Below are 8,480 nucleotides of genomic sequence, written 5' to 3'. Positions count from 1 at the left end.
AGTTCTTGGCAGATTTTAGCTATCTTAGCACAAGTCAAGCAATCTCCACACAATTCAAGCAAGCATGCAAAAGAGTATATGAGCAGCGGAAAGTAAAGCATGCAACTTGCAAGAATGTAAAGAGAAGGGTTTGGAGGATTCAAACGCAATTGGAGACATGGATGTTTTTGTCGTGGTTCCGATAGGTGGTGCTACTATACATCCACGTTGATGGAGACTTCAACCCACGGAGGGTAACGGTTGCGCGAGTCCATGGAGGGCTCCACCCACGAAGGGTCCACGAAGAAGCAACCTTGTCTATTCCATCATGGTCGTCGCCCACGAAGGACTTGCCTCACTAGCGGTAGATCTTCACGAAGTAGGCGATCTCCTTGCCCTTACAAACTCCTTGGTTTAACTCCACAATCTTGTCGGAGGTGACACCTAGCCAATCTAGGAGACACCACTCTCCAAGAAGTAACAAATGCTGTGTTGATGATGAACTCCTTGCTCCTGTGCTTCAAATGATAGTCTCCCCAACACTCAACTCTCTCTTACAGGATTTGGATTTGGTGGAAAGAATATTTGAGTGGAAAGCAACTTGGGGAAGGCTAGAGATCAAGATTCATATGGTTGGAATGGAATATCTTGACCTCAACACAAGTCTAGGTGGTTCTCTCTCAGAAAATGTGTATTGGAAGTGTAGGTATGTTCTGATGGCTCTCTCCATGAATGAAGAGTGGGTGGGGGGTATATATAGCCTCCACACAAAATCTAACCATTACACACAATTTGCCAAACTCGGTGGGACCGAATGGTTAAACTCGGTCGGACCGATTCAGCAAACCTAGTGACCGTTAGGATTTTCGGTGGTACTGAGATGCAACTCGGTAGGACCGATATGGTTAGGGTTAGGGCATAACGTAATCTCGGTGTGACCGATTACACAAACTCGGTGGGACCGATTTTGGTAATAAGCTAACCAGAGAGTTCGTCAGGTTAACTCGGTGGGACCGATTCACTTATCTCGGTGAGACCAAAATGTTACAAAAGGGAAACAAAGAGTTTACATTGCAATCTCGGTGGGACCGATCGCTCATCTCGGTAAGACCGAAACGTTACGAAGGGAAACAGAGAGATTACAACCCCATCTCGGTGAGACCGAGATCCCTATCGGTGAGACCGATTTGCCTAGGCTTTGTGGCAGTGGCTATGACATTTGAAACTCGGTGGCGCCGGATAGAAAGAATCGGTGGGGCCGAGTTTGACTTTTGGTTTAGGTCATATGTGGATGTGGGAAGGTAGTTGAGGATTTTGGAGCATATCACTAAGCATTTTGAGCAAGCAAGCCATTAAGCAACACCTCATCCCTCCTTGATAATATTGGCTTTTCCTATAGACTCAATGTGATCTTGGATCACTAAAATATAAAATGTAGAGTCTTGAGCTTCAAGCTTGAGCCAAACTTTTTGTCCTTAGAATTTTGAGGGATCCACTTTCCTCATCCATGCCATGCCATTCATTGAGCTTTTCCTGAAATATTAATCTTGGAATAATGTTAGCTCAATGAGCTATATGTTGTTAGGAATTACCAAAACCACCCAGGGATAGTTGCACTTTCATAGCCACTTGGGATGTGACCTTGAGTGTTAATCAGATAGCGATGTGAACTGGATTATTGACTCTAGTGCAAGTGGGAGACTGTTGGAAATATGCCCTAGAGGCAATAATAAATTAGTTATTATTATATTTCCTTGTTCATAATAATCGTTTATTATCCATGCTAGAATTGTATTGATAGGAAACTCAGCTACATGTGTGGATACATAGACAACACCATGTCCCTAGTAAGCCTCTAGTTGACTAGCTCGTTGATCAATAGATGGTTACAGTTTCCTGACCGTGGACATTGGATGTCGTTGATGACGGGATCACATCATTAGGAAAATGATGTGATGGACAAGACCTAATCCTAAGCCTAGCACAAGATCGTGTAGTTCGTATGCTAAAGTTTTTCTAATGTCAAGTATCATTTCCTTAGACCATGAGATTGTGCAACTCCCGGATACCGTAGGAATGCTTTGGGTGTACCAAACGTCACAACGTAACTGGGTGGCTATAAAGGTGCACCGCGGGTATCTCCGAAAGTGTCTGTTGGGTTGGCACGAATTGAGACTGGGATTTGTCACTCCGTGTTACGGAGAGGTATCTCTGGGCCCACTCAGTAGGACATCATCATAATGTGCACAATGTGACCAAGGAGTTGATCACGGGATGATGTGTTACGGAACGAGTAAAGAGACTTGCCGGTAACGAGATTGAACGAGGTATCGGGATACCGACGATCGAATCTCGGGCAAGTATCATACCGATAGACAAAGGAAATTGTATACGGGATTGATTAAATCCTCGACATCGTGGTTCATCTGATGAGATCATCGTGGAACATGTGGGAGCCAACATGGGTATCCAGATCCCGCTATTGGTTACTGACCGGAGAGTCGTCTCGGTCATGTCTGCGTGTCTCCCGAACCCGTAAGGTCTACACACTTAAGGTTCGGTGACGCTAGGGTTGTAGAGATATTATTATGCGGTAACCCGAAAGTTGTTCGGAGTCCCGTATGAGATCCCGGACGTGACGAGTAGTTCCGGAATGGTCCGTAGGTGAAGATTTATATATAGGAAGTCCAGTTTCGGCCATCGGGAAAGTTTCGGGGGTAATCGGTATTGTACCGGGACCACCGAAAGGGTCCCGGGGGTCCATCGAGTGGGGCCACCTATCCCGGAGGGCCCCATGGCTGAAGTGGGAGGGGAACCAGCCCCTAGTGGGCTGGTGCACCCCCCATGGGCCTCCCCCTGCGCCTAGGGTTGGAAACCCTAGGGGTGGGGGCGCCCCACCTGACTTGGGGGGCAAGTTCCCCCCTTGGCCGCCGCCCCCTTGGAGATTGGATCTCCTAGGGACGGCGCCCCCTAGGGGTCCTATATATAGTAGGGGGGAGGGTATCCGCACCCAGGTCCCTGGCGCCTCCCTCTCCCTCCGTGACACCTCTCCCTCTCGTTGGTGCTTGGCGAAGCCCTGCCGAGATCCTGCTGCTTCCACCACCACGCCGTCGTGCTGCTGGATCTCCATCAACCTCTCCTCTCCCCTTGCTGGATCAAGAAGGAGGAGACGTCTCTCCATTCCGTATGTGTGTTGAACGCGGAGGTGCCGTCCGTTCGGCGCTAGGATCATCGGTGATTTGGATCACGACGAGTACGACTCCATCAACCCCGTTCTCTTGAACGCTTCCGCTTAGCGGTCTTCAAGGGTATGAAGATGCAATCCCTCTCTCTCGTTGCTAGTATCTCCTAGATTGATCTTGGTGACACGTAGAATTTTTTTGAATTATTGCTACGTTCCCCAACAACATATGCCTTGTCATGTTTAACTCTGTCGTGTTTAATTTAGTTATACATAATGTGATGTTTAAGTATGAAACCGTCATGTTCAATTTCGTCAATACTAATTTCAATGGCTATATTTGGTTGTTAATTTATAGTTAAAATGTGCCTTGTTAATTTCAGCTATGCACAATGTGATGTTCAATTATGCAATATGATGTTCAAGTATGATTTGTCCAGTTCAATTTCACCAATACCAGTTACAATTGCTATATTTGATTGGTGTTAAGCATGTTGTATTAAACACGTCTATCCATTTTTTACTTAGTGACTTTACTACCGTGTTAACTCTTCGCAATGAAGCTATCATTAGGAGATGATGTTGTTTACCATGTCTATATTTGGTGGATGTTAAGTCTATTATAGTTAACATGACTTTCCATCTACTTATGCAGGTCCACAATGGATGATGATGTTATTTACCATCGAGGTTAGTTGCATCCCATGTCTTATATTACATCATTGCGCAATTGCAGTTTAGCTTCTAACATTTAATTGTTGCTTGTAGGCACATATGTTAGAGGTACAATTCCACGATTCGACCCATTTTGCGTATGGGGCAATGCAGCATTCATGGATCATAATCAAGTGAGGAAACAAAGAAAGATTGTTAGGAGAAAGAGATGGGTGATGAGTGAACACTTTATCCATGATGACCGTGAATTTTAGGATGATAAGAAATCTGTTGCCTTATTTTTCCTGCCCACAATAAGCTATTAAACACAAATATCTAAATGTTTTCCAATTTTTAGTGGTTTCCAAAGCAGTTTACTCAAGATTACCTCAAAAACTACATGATCAGTGCGGAGGCAAGGAAAATTAAAGTATATCACCCAAACTACCATGATGATGGTCTAAAAATCTTCTTGAAGCCGGTGAATGGGCGGGCAGTCATCACAAGGGATTGAACTAAAGTTGTATGTGCCTTCGGCATGGACGAGAAAACAATATCGGCATTCCACTTCTTCACCTTCTCCAACAATCCAAATAATTTTTGCCTCACTCTTTACCGCCTCTAATTCTACTGTGGTTTATCATTGTTAATTTCTTGCTTAATTCTTTAATTCTTGAAGATATTGTATTGCGGTTTGATTTATGCATTTGGTTGTTGAACCATTGTAAATAGGGTATGTATGATGGATATGAAATATGTGAATGCTACAATTTATAATTCAAATATGGAAATTTACAGTTCAAATTCTGGAGGATTATAAACTGTAGGGAGTATATTATCAGGAAACAAGCAGTTGTGCAGCTGGTCATTATGGTACACATGGCTAAAATAAAACCGTGTGCGATGGAAATATATAGCACACATGTTTCACTGACGAATAATGTGTGTGATTATCCATAATAGAACATAGGTTTCTGACCTTTAAACATGTGTCTTGATGGATCATCGAACATGATGCACTATCGAAGAGTGTGTGTGTGTGTGTGTGTGTGTGTGCTAGGAACACCTATCACACACACTCATTAAGAGGAAACATGGGCGATAGTAGTAGATTAAATGTTTGGGATAGACATATTTTTGCACATGCGCCATGTCAAGAAATTGTCTCCGATGTCGTCTGCATTGCAAACGTTACGTCAATGTAGAGCGTGATCGATAGGTGTATCATTTCACACCATTTTTAGGTAGTTTTGTATATCGCAAACACGTTCTTTAGGCATAGCGTTTGCGATTGGCCTTGTCTTTGCATACAATGCTTTTGCTAGAACGTCTACGTCCTCGAGCCCTATCAAAGACGATTATTGGATCGTGTGCGATGGGCACCCCTGATTGCACACCTTAGCAAGGTGATGGTTCGAACCATGTTAGTGAAAGGGCTTTTACACCATTTGCATAGGACTTAACTGCAGTAGTGTGACATGATATCACACTAGATGAAATTTGAGAAACCTCCTTTGGTACAACAACCATTTTGGTCCATTAAATGCTTTTTGACTTATAGAAGTACCTGGTTTAGCACTAAGCCTGCCATCAATAGCATAAGAACTAAATAGCCCACTGTTATAAGTTGGATGACTCTTTGTAGCATGCTTTTTCAATACCCAACGTTCTATACACCCCGCGTGATGAAGTAACTCATGGTGTCATTATATTGCAGTAAATCAATAAGATCGCAAATCTTTTCTTCTAGCCCTCAAAGAAATGTACCGTGGTCGCCTCGACAGACTCATGTACAGTTGTATGGATCATCCGATTGTTGTCCTGTGAAGAAACTTTCCCCATTTGATCCCACTCCAGTAAATTTCAAAGTTGTTCATGAGGGGGTTGCTCGGGATCACATTCTTCATGGAGGTTGCGAGTGCTTCGATGGCGGACCAGCGACAAGTCCGCGGTGTTACTGTAAAAATCATCCTCCCCCGCCATGCAGGCAGTGGGTGTTGGCTGGAGGTAGGGCCCCAATGGTGGGTGGAGGATGTCCTATGATGGTCGCGCAATAGATGGTTGTCGGGGCCGTGGCAAGAACTCATTCAGCTCCACCGCGTCATAAACTTCCTCGCCCCACTATTGCTACTAAAAATCCAGAACTGACACAGCAGGTACGCGACCCGAGATACATATACATGGTCTGATTTAGTTGTGGAGGTCCAGGTCATTATGTTGATAATTGCATCAAGACGAAATCATGCTTTATCTGTAATCAAGAAGGTCGCAATGTTAACAACTGTGCTGCTTGGACTCAACTTCACCATTGCTACATATTTTTGTAGTTTTGTTCTCGGGTTATGCTTTTATCATACAAATGTTCTAGTGAGAGACGAAGCTAAGTGGCTCAATTCCAGAAGCTATGTTGTTATCAATGTTGTCAAAGGTGGGATATCTCAAGAGGATTTACTTACAAATTTGTCTACCATTTTCTACAAGAATAAATAGTGGCCTTGGCAAATTAGAGTTATTGAACCCAAATCTTTTTTGTTAGATTTCCTTATTGTAAAAATTACGAGGATTTGATTGAGTTTCAACTTTTGGTCTTCATGACAATGGCGTCTGCGTTAATGTGACTGAATGGACTGGCAGTATTGATACTTTTGTTGAGAAAATTGAGGCTTGGGTTAATTAAGGTTGATGGGTTACCCACCAAATGGCATTCTTGGAAAGTCTTGGCTCAAATTATCACCTTTTTGGGTGTCCTTGTGGATTGGAATGACCTTATGAAGAGCTTTTATGCTAGTGTGTTAGGATCAACATTGCTTGCAGAGATCCAGCTAAAATCACTTTTGAGAGGCTTCTTGAAATGAAAAAGAGGTTGTAACCGTTTTCTGTACTATAGAATGTTCTGAACAAATGGGAGGAAATTATCCTAATCATGATCTTGGTCCTGATGATATTGAGGTTGGGAATCTTGAAGCATTGGGTGATGATTCGGTTGACACAGACTTATTGAAAGATGATGATGAACCCATAGATGAACTTGACACAACTAGTAGGAGAGATGACCCAACTGGAAAACAACTTGGGCTGGTGTGGAGTTTCACCCTGCCTTTTTCTGAAGTTTTTACTTCTCAACATGTTATTGCTAATGTTGGGACGGTTCATGTTATTCCTGAGCTTGTTACACATAGTGTTGTTTTTAACACTATGGCTGAATTGGAATTGGACCATAAGATGTGTGTTGACCCCAACGAGGGTACAAAAACCCCTCTCCAGGTTAAAACCGCTCACAATGTGGTTGATACCCCTGTGTCCATCCAGAAGGTAAACCGCTCTGAGATCCTCAAGCATGTGGGTGATTCTGGGTCTGAAATTGATGAGAATGAAGTTTATTTGGAAGATGGAATGGGAGTATTTGAGGGCCCGTTCTTGCTGCTTTGGAAATGATGTCTATTGGAAAATCTGCCCAACCTGCTGCATATGATGTTCTTGGCAGCTGTCTCCTGAAGGAGGTCTTGTTTGAGAAAAAACTTGTGTTAACACTAGCAAGTGGGGTCCAGTGGTTATACAAAGGTCTAATACCATGAACCATGACAGAGAAAATGTCATGGCTAAACTTGCTACCAACAAGATGAAGAAAAATTTGGAGATCCCCCTACTTTTGAAGCTGAGTTTTCTTGCTCTACTTTGGGTAATCATGCATGTGTTATTCATATTATTTTATTGTTGGTAAAAACTGCATGATAAAATTAAATCATTAGTAACATGGTCACCTTAGAAAAATTAAGTTGTCTGGATTTTTCTACTCAAAACCCGGAGATATCTTTACCCAATGTGCTTGATGATGATAGTTTTTCTGAGACTGGAGTTTGTACTCTTGTTGTTTGCATTTTTGCTGAATATGGACCGGGGGCACTTTTAATTCTATAGTTTTGCTAGATAATGCAGCTAAGTCACGGCCTTGCAATCTGTCTCACCCCTTTAAGATATCTCGATGGGAATGTTTTGAAACATACGTGGTTTAGGTCAAGATGGCAAAACACAGCGCCTCACAGATTTAATTACTAAATACAAACTTGATTTTGTTGGATTTTAAGAAACCAAACGTGAAATCACTGCCGATGGTTTCCTTCATAGTATTATTGGTCACATGAATTACTCTTATCACTTATTGCCTTATGTTAGTACTGTAGGAGGCATCTCGCTAGGCCTTGACGGGGATGTCTTTGAGGTTGTTGGTTGTAGCAATAAAACTTATTTCAAAGGAATCTCGGAGGATTCTAATCCTTAGGATTTCTTTTGCCTACATGGGTTGTTTGTTTCGTCTCATTGCAAACCACATGAATTTTTCCTTAGTATTCTTTGTACTGGATCAACAACAATTAGTATAGATCAAAGGGTGTAGCAAATTTTTCATCCACCCCAACTTTTTTGAAAAAAAAAATCCTTCGTTCCTCTACACAATCAAACATCCTCACATCCTGTAGTATCGATCATGTCATGCCACTCTATTCCTACTATTCCCGTGTTTGGGAAATCATGTGAATTGAAGAGGCCGTCACCGTTTAGTCGTTGCGGTAAATTTTTTGGAACCATGAGATACATGGTCCGGAGTACTCCCGGATACCGTAGTGGGCTCTTTGAAGCTAGGTATTAAGCACAGGAAGGTATGGGAATA

This window comes from Triticum dicoccoides, chromosome 5A (assembly GCF_002162155.2).
Source record: "Triticum dicoccoides isolate Atlit2015 ecotype Zavitan chromosome 5A, WEW_v2.0, whole genome shotgun sequence".
Lineage (NCBI taxonomy): Eukaryota > Viridiplantae > Streptophyta > Magnoliopsida > Poales > Poaceae > Triticum > Triticum dicoccoides.
This window is presented reverse-complemented; position numbering follows the sequence as displayed.